This window comes from Tachysurus fulvidraco, chromosome 23, assembly GCF_022655615.1.
Source record: "Tachysurus fulvidraco isolate hzauxx_2018 chromosome 23, HZAU_PFXX_2.0, whole genome shotgun sequence".
Lineage (NCBI taxonomy): Eukaryota > Metazoa > Chordata > Actinopteri > Siluriformes > Bagridae > Tachysurus > Tachysurus fulvidraco.
Window position 1 is genome coordinate 3,112,225 of NC_062540.1, and position 10,550 is coordinate 3,122,774.

The following is a 10,550-nucleotide window of genomic DNA, read 5'->3' on the forward strand; positions in this document are numbered from 1 at the left end:
AGATTTAAAACACGTCTTTTTACTATAATAAAAAAAAAATACTAGAAACGTTTTAGTATCCCCATGTGTTTATGCTCAATAAATCACTCAGAGCATGTGGTCTTTTACATTCAATTGAATGTGTTTTCAGAAAGATGGCAATAAGTCTAAAGCTGACTCCGTGACACAGGCGATAAATGTACATGAGTATGGGGTTTGAAAGTTTTTCCATGCAGAGGGTTTCTTTAAGACTGCACTGAGCTCTGGACACCCGGTGAGTGCTTTTTTTGTATTCTGGGTTAAAGCTTCCTTTGTCAATGATAACATTCACTAGGAATTTTTGGCCAATGCTACAACGCCCATTTCTGTTCTACCACCACTTGAGTCCTGGCTGAGAGAGAGAGAGGGGGGGATGACAGAATGAAAAAAAAAATGCAGACATGGCTTTTTATGATCCATGATAAGACTTTCCAGTCAAAGTAAATACTTTGTGATTTTTCACCACACATGAATGCGCACACAAGTGGATGATCATATGGAAACTCTTCAGAAAATGAATGAATGAATGAATGAATGATTTTATTTGTCAAACTGAATCTGAGTAACTGGGTCTGGGTTATTTGATGACGATGCACGCATTGGTCCAGCAGATGGCACATGTTCTCAAGTCTAAAATGACGATAAAATGACTACAGTTAATTGGATATCTTTTTGCATCAGGTCAGATATGCCCCGTTTATTCACATTTAGGTCTGTAGTGATACGAATGACAGCATCATTTACTTTTATGTTTTCTATTGTTTAGGTTGTTTGATGTTTCAGCATTCCAAAAGAACCTGTAATATATGGAGGTTCTTTTGAAGTAGATTATTTAAATTAATACTTCATTTTCTCATGATCTCTGCATAAGAACATGTTCTAAAGGCAGTAAAAGGGCAATAAATCAGCATCATGGATGATCACATGTGCTTTTACTTTGATAAAGGACTTGTGTGATTGACAACTTCCACATAAGTGTCTGACACAATCACAAAACAATAAATGAATACAAAACAACACAAAACAATTGACAGTGTTAAAGGCACTGAATAAAGAATAAAGAATAAAGGCTCAACGTTTTAATAATCCCTTACATATTATCAATGGGGTACATGCAGAGATCATGAGACGATTAAGTCGTGATCATGACAAAAAAGGAAAGAAAAATTTAAAGAAAAAAAGAATTTCTTTCTTCTTTTATATCACTACACTTTGGTTAAATCATATTTATTTTGTCGTATCTGAGAATAATAAGCATATCACTAACCAGCACAGTGCATAATTATCACTTATCACACTCTCCACATATGAGAAATGGTACAAAAACATGAGATTCTGAAAATCTGAACCTGAACCTTTGTTTCCTAACATACTTAAAACGAAAAATAAAACACATAACAGTAAAAACAACATAAAACAACCTTAAAATGCTCCGTAAAATCACAAACAGTGACTGTAACCTGGAGCAATAAATACAAGCACGAAAAACAGTTTCTCTCTGTGAACAAAAAGGACAGTCATGTGCAATATCAGGGTTTAAAACAGAAATAAAAGAGTTCACAGAGAGAATACAATGTAGAATCCTCCACTGGAGGTCGGCAGCTCTTTTTGGCAAGGGTGGTTTGTACAGTGCCCTCCACTCTGGTTCAATATCAGCATTAAAACCCAAAACATTTCTCCATGTCTACCCTCCCACTCAGTTTTTTCTTATTTAAAACTTTAACACAAGCTCTGTAGAGCAGCTTCCCTGTCACTGACCCAAAGTCCATCTCCCCCTCACCCCGGCACTCCAGGAGGGGGCCTTCACACCAATCGAGGTCAGGAGCGATGTTCAGCTGGAGAAAGGGTTCATCCTCTGCAGGACCAGCCTCTGAGTGATGATACTCCTGCAGCCGAACACGCTCCTCTGATGTCAGTGATAATCTCCAGCGGTGTAGGAGCTGACTGACAACACGCAGGGACCTCAGTCTTATACGTGCTGCCAGGTCCTCAGCCCTCGACAAGTCTGACCCTGTGGTGTTCACGAGCTCCCGGAGCATCTCAATGCCCGAGGAGACTAGAGTTCTGGATAGTGCAGGGACGGTCACACTGGAGATGTCCAGTTGTCCGCCGTACACGAGAGGCTCCTCCAGCAACCAGTGTAACATTTGACGGCCTTTGAACTGTTTCTTAAAAAAATTCCAGATTTTAAAAAGTCCACGGTAAAACATTGGTAATCCAGAAACGTCCAGCATTTTTGTGTCCATTAAAAACAAGCCTCTGTCAGAGCAGGGCTTCTCCCGGTCCAGTTCGGCCGAGCAGGGCTTCTCTGGGGTGGGTACATCACCAGTGGAGCTCAGGTCTGTAGTCTGAGCTTGGGGCAAACACTCCCTAGGCCCTGGTGCAGCAGCAGTTGCAGGGCTTTCCGCAGCAGGCCGAGCTGTAGCCGCAGGGGGAACGGCTCCAGCAGGCTCAGCTGCGTTCTGCCCCGGTTGCTTGGAGACACTGCGGTCACTCTGCCTTTCAGGACAGGCACGAACAAGATGTCCTATCTGGCCACATTTAAAACATTTAATATCTGTGTCAGTGGAAACAAAAATGTTGTAATCAAAGTTCTCAATTCTGAACTTAAAGACCACGTTCAGGTCATTATGGCCTTCATTCAAAGCCAAAAATGCCAATCTCCTGAAAGACACCAAGTGCTTAACCAGTGGGGACTTACAGCCAAGTGGGATTTTTTCATGGGGGAGACGGGTCGCCCGTACAGAGAAAGCTCTTTCAGAATTGCCTCATCTCTGATAAAAGGAGGGACATTTGATAGCACGACTTTTTTGGCAGGGGAACTGAGGGGAGAAACCAGTATACACTCGTTATTTATAACAATTCCTTTCTGGACCAGTTTAGTTACTTTGTCAACATGGTTGAGAAACACAACGATAGCACGGTTCATGCGGGAGGCAGAGACAATGTTCTCATGCCCCACCACATCTCCTATCGCTAGCACACATTCCTCTACACTCGCCCCGTACACCACCCTCACCCCGCGCTGGCGAGTCAGATTCTCATACAGCTTCGTGTTCGGAGACACCATGCTGCTCATACACACACACACACACACACACACACACACACACACACACACACACACACACACACACACAGGCACGCTAGAATACACACACACGTCCGCGCGCACAGGCACGCTAGAATACACACACACACACACACACACACACACACACACACACACACACACACACACACACACACACACACACACACACACACGCTAGATTATTCCTAGATGTTACTTTTAGGAAAAAGTTACGAGAAAACGCCGAAAATAAAACGCGAAAATCGCCGAAAAAAATTGGACAAACGCCAACACGCTCCGCATGCCACGCTCACTCTTCCGCCACGCATGCGCAGAGAGAGAGAGAGAGAGAGAGAGAGAGAGAGAGAGAGAGAGAGGAAATGACAGAATGAAAAAAAATGCAGGCGTGGATTTTTATATTACATTTCCTCTTTTGCAGCGTTTATTATTTCGTAATTTGCAGGTCAAATGCTGTACAAATAAATGTCAAACCTGGCTCATACCATTCAACTGCTTCAACAGCAAACTATCCTTTTGTCACACTTCTAATATTAGCTGGGAACAAAACGCTCTGGGTCGGACTCCCTGTTTAGCTGCATTTACTTTTCTGACCTCATAAGTGAAAACTTATTGCTGAGCTTCTGCAGTGTAAATGCTTTATAGAATTAACTAGACTTATGTAGTGTGACATCATATAATTTACTTAAAAATATATTTTTATAATTCAATCATTTTCAAGCGTTTCATTGCTTTTATTGCATATTTATGATTAGATATACTATGATACACTATTATTAGATATACTATGATATACTATTAGATACACTACGGACAATTTTCCAGAGATGCCAATCAACCTACCATGTATGTCTTTGGACCGGGGGAGGAAACCGCCGAGGCACGGGGAGAACAAACTCCACACACACTTGCGGAGGCGGGAATCGAACCCCAACCCTGGAGGTGTGAGGCGAACGTGCTAACTAAGGCACAGTTAGTATAGTCATATTCACTGCTTATGCTATATCCGATTATTTAAACTTTTACACGTTGACCGTGATTTTTATCTGTAGCTATTTAATATTATATGATAATCTTTGATTTTATGTGGTGGTGGTGGTGGGGCACGTTGGCTTAGTGGTTAGCACGTTTGCCTCACACCTCCAGGGTTGTGGGTTAAACTCCTGCCACCGCCTTGTGTGTGTGGAGTTTGCATGTTCTCCCTGAGCCTCGGGGGTTTCCTCCGGTTTCCTCCCCCGGTACAAAGACATGCATGTTAGGTTGATTGGCATCTCTGAAAAATTGTCCGTAGTGTGTGATTGCGTGAGTGAATGAGAGTGAGTGTGTGCCCTGCGATGGGTTGACACTCCGTCCAGGGTGTATCCTGCCTCGATACCCAAAGATGCCTGAGATAGGCACAGACTCCCCGTGACCCGAGAAGTTTGGATAAGCGGTAGAAAATGAATGAATGAATGATTTTATTTGTCAAACTGGATCTGAACATGCTCTCAAGTTTAAAATCACGATAAAATGACTACAGTTAATTAGATTTCTTTTTGCATCAGGTCAGATATGCCCCGTTTATTCACATTTAGGTCTGTAGTGATACGATTGACAATATCATTTACTTTTACGTTTTCTATTGTTTAGGTTGTTTGATATTTATGTTTCAGCATTCCAAAAGAAGCTGTAAAATATGGAGGTTCTTTAGAAGTAGATTATTTAAATTATTACTTCATTTTCTCATGATCTCTGCATAAGAACATGTTCTAAAGGCAGTAAAAGGGCAATAAAGCAGCATCATGGATGATCACATGCGCTTTTAATTTGATAAAGGGCTTGTGTGTTTGACAACTTCCACATAAGTGTCTGACACAATCACAAAACAATAAATGAATACAAAACACAAAACAATTATGAGAATAAAGGCTCAATGTTTCAATAATCCATTACATATTAACAATGGGGTACATGCAGAGATCATGAGACAATTAACTCGTGACCATGACAAAACAAGAAAGAAAAATTCGAAAATCGACACTGTTAACTGATTTTAATACAGAAGAAATAAATTCTTTAAGATAGCAGCAGTTTGTAATCAATTCTAAACTTAACAGGTAGCCGGTGTAGAGATGATAAAATTGGGGTTATGTGGTCATACTTTCATCCTAGTGAGAACTCTGGCAGCTGCATTTTGTACTAACTGTAACCTATTTATTAAAGATGCAGGACAACCACCTAGTAATGCATTACAATAGTCTAGTCTAGAGGTCATGAATGCATGAACTAGCCTCTCAGCATCAGAGACAGACAGGATGTTTCTCAGCTTGGCAATATTTCTAAGGTGGAAGAAGGCTGTTTTTGTAGTATGCGCCATATGATTTTCAAAAGACAAGTTGCTGTCTAATATAACACCGAGGTCTTTCACTGTTGAGCTACTAGTAACAGTACATCCCTCTAAATGAAAGTTAAATTGTGAGAGTTTCTGTGTAATGGTTTTTGGACCTATAAGTAGTATTTCTGTCTTATCGGAGTTTAACAACAGAAAATTGCAGTTCATCTAGTCTTTTATCTCTCTAAGGCATTGAGTTAATTTGGACACTGTGACTATTTCATCTGGTTTTGATGAGATATATAACTGTGTGTCATCAGCATAACAATGGAAACTAATCCCATGTCTTCTAATAATGTTCCCTAATGGAAGCATGTATATCGAGAAAAGCAGAGGTCCTAGAACTGATCCTTGAGGGACCCCATAATTTACTGGCAATAAACTGGAGGATTCACCATTTAATTCTACAAGATGGTATCGATCAGACAGGTAGGATCTAAACCAACTTAAAGCCTGTCCATGAATCCGTGTAATTTTGTAAGCAATCTAGAAGAATGTTGTGGTCTATAGCGTCGAATAGGGACATACAGTCTTGGTCCGAAGCTAAGAACAAGTCATTTGTAACTTTAACAAGTGCTGTTTCTGTGCGGTGGTGGGGCCTGAAACCTGACTGAAACACTTCTTTCAGTAGTTTAGTTGGGATGGGGTCTAGTGAACATGTTGATTTAGCTGTAGTAATAAGTTTATCTAACTCTTCCTGTCCTATACTTGTAAAGCCTTAGGTGAGATTGTGTCACTGGTTGCTCTCATATGTTGAGCGTCCCCTATTTTATTCCTGATACTTTCGATTTTATCAGTGAAGAATCTCAAAATCCTCACCACTAAACTGTGATGGAATAGTGTGTTCAGATTTCTGTTTTTTTGTTAAACTAGCCACTGTGCTAAATAAAAACCTGGGATTGTTCTGGTTATTTTATACGAGTTTGCTCAGGTGCTCAGCCCTAGCAGCTTTTAGAGTCTGTCTATAGCTGGACATACTGTCTTTATATGCAATTCTAAAAACCTCTAATTTAGTTTTTCTCCATTTTCGTTCGAGGTTACTGATCTCCCTCTTGAGGGTAAGAGTATAACTATTATACCACGGTGCAAGTGTTTTATCTCTAACCTTCTGTAATCTAACTGGGGCGACAGTGTCTAATGTGCTAGTGAATATAGCGTCTATGCTGTTAGTCATTATATCTAGATCAGTAAAGACCTGACTGAGCACGTGGCAGACCGCAGATACACAGCGGATCGCTGCGGTACAAACACCTGTATCAAGGAAACAAACAACAAAAATTAGTCAATTATTAATCCAACAAAAACTTATTTGCCCATCCGTTTAGCATTAAATGAAACCAAGGTCCACCTCACCGTCACAAGTGGTATAAACTGTTGCCATAACGACGTCTTTTGCGGTGTCTTCTCTTACAGTTGTTGGGTTTTTCCTGAAGTCAGGAAGCTTGATGGTTTTAAGCGCAGTCTGTCAGAATAAAATACTTTCTTTAAAACATCTAGCAATACATACATGTCACTCTGCTGCAAAATTTACTGACACACATGAACTGAGGCGTATGCAGCTTTCCCAAGAAGCACAGTTTAACTAAGGAGATGCTTTATTGTATTTATTATCATTTCTAATATGCGTTGGTAATCTGAACCAAATCCTATGAATTATAATCTTATTAAACTTCCCCAGCGAAATTCTAAAAGCTGTAGGAATTTTTAAACAGGATTTTTTTTGGTCTACTGTAGGTAGAACAGGATGAACATGAATTTTAATCGAGCAACTTTTCATGTTAAGTTTTCTTTATATAACCTGAGGATGTATTTGTTTGGTTTTATTTTTCTACATGAAAACATCTGTTGAGTATAAAAGCGCAGCGGAGAGAGCTTATGTATGTTAAACAGAGGATGTGTATGTTGTCTAATGTCTGATTCAATTATGTGGCACTAACACAGTAACACATAAAAACAAGACTTGCAGAAAGTCCTTCTGCTATTTTAAGTAACACAAAAATTTAGCCGAAAACCTGCCCTCTCTTTTTTCTCTTCAGCGTCAGCTTCATTCTCTCTAAATGACTCAGCTCTGTTTTTTTACGTGCTTTCTAACCGTCGATCAAAGACGTATAGTCCTACACTGCTGATAGAAAACGTCGCCTGTCGTCTTAAGGCAAATAAGAGACCGACGATGTTCATTTATAAGTCATTTATAGGATTCTCTTTTTCCACAATTTGGATGTCTTTCTTTTTTTAAATGGTTCACGACGGTGTTTCCAACGTCTCAGCATGGGGAGATGTTAAGAGGAGAAACAACGAGAGACGCCCAGTGGTTCTTCACCAGATAGATGGCCTCGTTGCTCCATTGGCTCAATCATTCCAACATTAAGGCCTTCAGACAGCAACCAACCCTGACTCTCTTTTCTGAGCCGTTGTACATATGAAATTGGGTCGTTTAAAAAATATATTAAACGTTCTTGTTACACCCTCTGATAAAGGGGGAAAATTGACATTAATAAATGAGAACACAGGCTCGTTCTGTTGTCTCTGCGTCAGTCTGTATTAGCGGTGTCTTTCATCAACAGATATTACTGAAATAACAGAACTGTGAATAGACAAATACATCCGTACATTAAATCACATCAATATGTGTCTGAAGCCAATAATACAAATACATCACTTCTATAACATTCATAATGTTACACCCTTCCGTCTTTGTCCTCTTGCAACTGCGAAATGAGTTATTTCCTTGTGATGATACAGTTCTTTTGTGTTGAACATCAATTTGTTCTTAAGTAACGTTTTCCACTTTCATGAAAAGAGATAGAGTCCCAACTCGATGAAACACTATTTCAACAGTCTATTATAAAGCATTGAACTCATTATGAAAATATATGAACTTCATTACACATAACATACAACTTTGTACAACTATACTCTTCTGTTCCACTGAAACCACTGTGATACCTCTCGTTTAGTTTTCTCCACCCTAATGTTTAGCATGTCATGTCAGAGTCATGGGATTCTCTCTATCTACAGTTTTACTGCTTCATTATTGGTTTAAAAAGGTTCCCAATTTTTTCGACATGTTTGAAAATGATGCGTGTAGATGAAGCCTGTCAGAATAAAGAGATGCTTTTTATCCATTATTTATATTTAGACACATTTTCCTTGTTCACAATATAATAAAATTACTCTCTCTCTCTCTCCAGATTTTTGAAAGAAAGTCACGAAAGTTTTTTGTTTTTCACCAACTTCTTACAGAATGACACACATTAAAATTTATGTAAATTCACTTAATTTGATTTTCTCCTCCCTGCACGAGTCTCTCCTTACCAGTTTTCATTTAAAGTCAGCATTCTGTCCTTTTCAAATGTCTGGTCCGGCTTGGAATGAGACTGTTGTACTGCCCTCACTATGTGTAGACAGACATAGCTATGCAGCAAGCTTAACACTCCTCCAAAATGGACTTGAAGACAGAACTATTCCAAGTACAATTTAATGGAAGCGGTGTAAAACTGCAAAATACAACAGTGAAAGCATAGATGAACAAACAATTTAGCAATAAATAGCACATCATACACAGTAGCAGTGTAAACAACACTGCACACAGTTCACATATCACATATGCATGTGCAAATATTCACACAAGCATTAACATAAATGTGCTGAAAGTTTGTTAACAATAAATGCCCAGATTACTTGAATCTAACAAGCAGAGGAGTACTTAAGTCTCATATACACACATGTCCTTTCATATAAGATCTCCAAATACAACATCACGATCTAACAAAACATCAAAGAACATTCATTTAGAAAACACTTACAGACAATGCTTTTTACAAGGATAAATGAAGTGTGAATGGAGATTTGTGTCATAGGTGTGCACTCTCAAACAGCTACCAACAAAATGGCTGAACAACATGTGCTCTGCTTAAATATACGCAGGTCACCAATAGGGGTCACTAAATTACAAAACCCGAAGGCTGAAAACAGCACAACTGTGGTTGCAGTGTACAATGATGTGCTACAATGTGTCTAAAACACAAAAGTGAATAAAATTGTTAATAAAATTCTTATTTGAGTATTTAAGTTCTGTGCTTTCTGGGCTATATTATTCATAAGAAAGGAATATTTCGTTTTAATTAATTGCATTGATTAAATTCAAATCAATGTGCAGATTAATGTAGATGATAATTACTCGATTAGGATAAGTAGAATTAAATTAATTTTTATTAGTACTATTTACACATTAGGGAGTTTATCTTTTTCAAATCTACTCAATATTTGTGTTTAGATTATAATTAATTCTGTACTGTTTTCTATTCAAATCTACTCATATTAAATGGATGACTATTAAGGGTCTCATTTAATTAATAATATTGCTTGTAATCTGTTGCCTCATTTTTATTGAGTAGATATGGTGTATCTTTTCTTACAGTCTATGAGAAGGGCTATGTGGTGGTGGTGGTGGTGATGTGTGTGTGTGTGTGTGTGTGTGTGTGTGTGTGTGTGTGTGTGTGTGTGTGTGTGTGTGTGTGTGTGTGTGTGTGTGTGTGTGTGTGTGTGTTTGTTTAAAGTGGCAGAGGCTAGAATAATAATAATAATAATAATAATAATAATAATAATAATAATAATAATAATATATTGCATGTGTATGCTGTCTGATTTCATTATGTGACACTAACATAATAGGTGAAGAGACTGTAGTCTAAGCGTCTGAAAACTTGACAGAACCAACAACAGACCAGTCTATCTGACACTAATGAGAACACAAGTAACAAGTTCCGCTGCTCTTTTGATATCTTTTCTTTCTCTCCTATTCATCGTCCGCCTCATTCTCTCAGCATACCTCAGCTCTGAACATTCACGTCACGATTTCAGAGTAAAGTCGCCCTCTATTCAAATCAATTCAATATGCAGTACGAAGAAAGTGAGTTGTATTACCTGTCCTGCTGATTTCACCAGTCGTCCACCAGGGAGCAGCACTGAAAGCGTAGGGATACTCATAAAGTGGACCTGTTTATATCCATTTGCTTTGCTTGTACTGAACTAAACTTCTAAGCTTCTGTGCAAATCAGTTTGATCTTT

At 38.8% G+C, this 10,550-nt stretch overlaps 1 long non-coding RNA gene across 2 annotated transcripts; it reads right to left on the reverse strand.

Annotated features, from left to right (window-relative positions):
• Positions 1-6,531: 6,531 nt before the first annotated feature.
• LOC113641647 lies at positions 6,532-10,550 on the reverse strand. Of its 2 annotated transcripts, none has more exons than XR_003440381.2 (4): positions 10,407-10,550; positions 8,796-8,977; positions 6,834-6,942; positions 6,532-6,731 (listed from the first exon to the last, which is right to left on the reverse strand). It is a non-coding gene; the product is annotated as an uncharacterized LOC113641647 (long non-coding RNA). The 2 variants fall into 2 exon arrangements; XR_003440380.2 differs by lacking the exon at positions 10,407-10,550 and adding an exon at positions 9,287-9,497.